Genomic DNA, 2,528 nt, shown 5'->3' with positions numbered 1-2,528 from the left:
TTTTTACAGCTCCCACTGTCGTTTCCATTTGATTTCATCTCTAAGGGAGATTTTCAGCGATGTCTTCAGAAGAAAAGTTCTTATTAAAGTCTTCTAAGAATTCATTTTATCATTATCATTCTTTTACAGAATATTCTGGAGCTCTTCCTGGCCTCCCTACTTCATATGCTGCTTTGCAAAGAATTAAGAAGAGTTCCCCTTCATCCCTGTACGGTTCAAAGACTAGACCACGATACAGTAGCCCTTCATTAGGAACGCTGAGTGTTTCTTCACCGAGCTGGCGAGGGGCACCTCAACATTATTATTCCCCCATCAATCTTTATCATCCCTCAGATGCCTTCAAACAAGATGGTAAGTGTCCAAAGGAAAATTACACCTGTTGGAGTTAAGCAGGGAAAAAAGAATTTATGCAAGACAATTAAAATACAAGTTAAGCCTATTGCGATAGAGAAGAGAGGTTAAACTCAACTCTGAAACAGCAGTGAGTTTTTAAGATCTGGAAATGTGGAGGACATTAAGGAAGACTTTGGCCACTGTGACTAGGCTATCTGTGATAATCGTTGCTTCTTAAAGTTAACCTCTTACCATCCATAGAGACTGGGAAATAGGGAGTCTCTGTTTCTTGATGACTACATTAAACAAACAAACAAACCAAAAAATGGGTCCCAATTCCTTGAAAAAGACATTTTTAGGTTTTAAAACTGGTAAGAGACTGGGCAACAGTTTACATTTCACGGAAGCAAAGAAAGAATTTATAATTGCGGAATTTCTGAAGTAAATTCTCTAAGAAAATGGAGGTTAGGGGACCATAGTCAAAAGGAAACCAGTCAAAGGTTTAGTGAAGCTGAGGAAAATGTTAATATCTTGTTAGTGAAAGTGTTAGTCGCTCAGTCATGTCCAAGTCTTTGGGATCCCCTGGACTGTAGCCCACCAGGCTTCTCTACCCACGGAATTCTCCAGACAGGAATACTAAAGTAGCCATTCCCTTCTCCAGGTCTCCTGCAATACAGGTATTTTCTTTACTATCTGAGCCACCAGGGAAGCCCAAAGTCAGCTTGGTCATAACTTAGAGCTATGCTCCATGAATCTTTCAGTTTTTTTTCCCCCATATATTTAATTATACTTGTTTCTATTTCTGATTTAGGATTAGTTTCAGTACAGTCACTCAGATGTGTCCAACTCTTTGTGACCCCATGGACTACAGCACGCTAGGCTTCCCTGTCCATCACCAACTCCTGGAGTTTACTCAAACTCATGTCCATGGAGTCGGTGATGCCATCCAACCATCTCATCATCTGTCATCCCCTTCTCCTCCGGCCTTCAATTTTCCCAGCATCACGGTCTTTTCAAATGAGTCAGTCCTTCACATCAGGTAGCCAAAGTATTGGACCTTCAGCTTCAGCATCAGTCCTTCCAATGAATATTCAGGACTGATTTCCTTTAGGGGTGGTCTGATTTCCTTGCAGTGCAAGGACTCTGAGAGTCTTTTGCAAGCCTACAGTTCAAAAGCATCAATTCTTCAGTGCTCAGCTTTCCTTATAGTCCAACTCTCATATCCATACACATGACTACTGGAATATATTTATATTATATTGTAATATATATATAAATATTATATATTTATATTATATAAACACATTTATATACTAAAAGCAAAAATACAACATTTGAAAGGACAATCTGACAATGAATATCAAAAGCATCAATACAGTCATATCCTTCTGTCTCGTATTTTATTTCTAGAAATGTGCTTCATATGAGGAACTAATAAACAATGTACACAGAGATATAAGTATCAGATCAGATCAGATAAGTCACTCAGTCATGTCTGACTCTTTGTGACTCCATGAATCGCAGCACGCCGGGTCTCCCTGTCCATCACCAACTCCCGGAGTTCACTCAGACTCACGTCCATCAAGTCAGTGATGCCATCCAGCCACCTCATCCTCTGTCTTCCCCTTCTCCTCCTACCCCCAATCCCTCCGAGCATCAGACTCTTTTCCAATGAGTCAACTCTTCGCATGAGGTGGCCAAAGTACTGGAGTTTCAGCTTTAGCATCATTCCTTCCAAAGAAATCCCAGGGCTGATCGCCTTCAGAATGGACTGGTTGGATCTCCTTGCAGTCCAAGGGACTCTCAAGAGTCTTCTCCAACACCACAGTTCAAAAGCATCAATTCTTCGGCGCTCAGCCTTCTTCACAGTCCAACTCTCACATCCATACATGACCACAGGAAAAACCATAGCCATGACTAGACAAATCTTTGTTGGCAAAGTAATATCTCTGCTTTTGAATATACTGTCTAGGTTGGTCATAATTTTCCTTCCAAGGAGTAAGCGTCTTTTAATTTCGTGGCTGCAGTCACCATCTGCAGTGATTTTGGAGCCCAGAATAATAAAGTCTGACACTGTTTCCACTGTTTCCCCATCTATTTCCCATGAAGTGGTGGGACCGGATGCCATGATCTTCGTTTTCTGAATGTTGAGCTTTAAGCCAACTTTTTCGCTCTCCACTTTCACTTTCATCAAG

The 2,528-nt window shown here is 41.0% G+C and overlaps 1 protein-coding gene across 1 annotated transcript in view; it reads left to right on the top strand.

Moving 5' to 3' along the window:
- The first annotated feature begins 285 nt into the window (after window positions 1–285).
- Window positions 286–2,528, top strand: part of CNTN5 (contactin 5) — a 671,487-nt gene continuing 669,244 nt past the window's right edge. The window contains exon 1 of the mRNA XM_010848232.1: window positions 286–351. The gene's annotated coding sequence lies outside the window, so the exon portion shown is untranslated. The remainder of the gene's footprint in view (window positions 352–2,528) is intronic.

The sequence above is a fragment of the Bison bison genome, unplaced genomic scaffold (assembly GCF_000754665.1).
Source record: "Bison bison bison isolate TAMUID 2011002044 unplaced genomic scaffold, Bison_UMD1.0 scf7180017864262, whole genome shotgun sequence".
NCBI classification, from domain to species: domain Eukaryota; kingdom Metazoa; phylum Chordata; class Mammalia; order Artiodactyla; family Bovidae; genus Bison; species Bison bison.
Note: the sequence above shows the minus strand (reverse complement) of the source record. Positions and strands in the feature narration are given on the sequence as shown.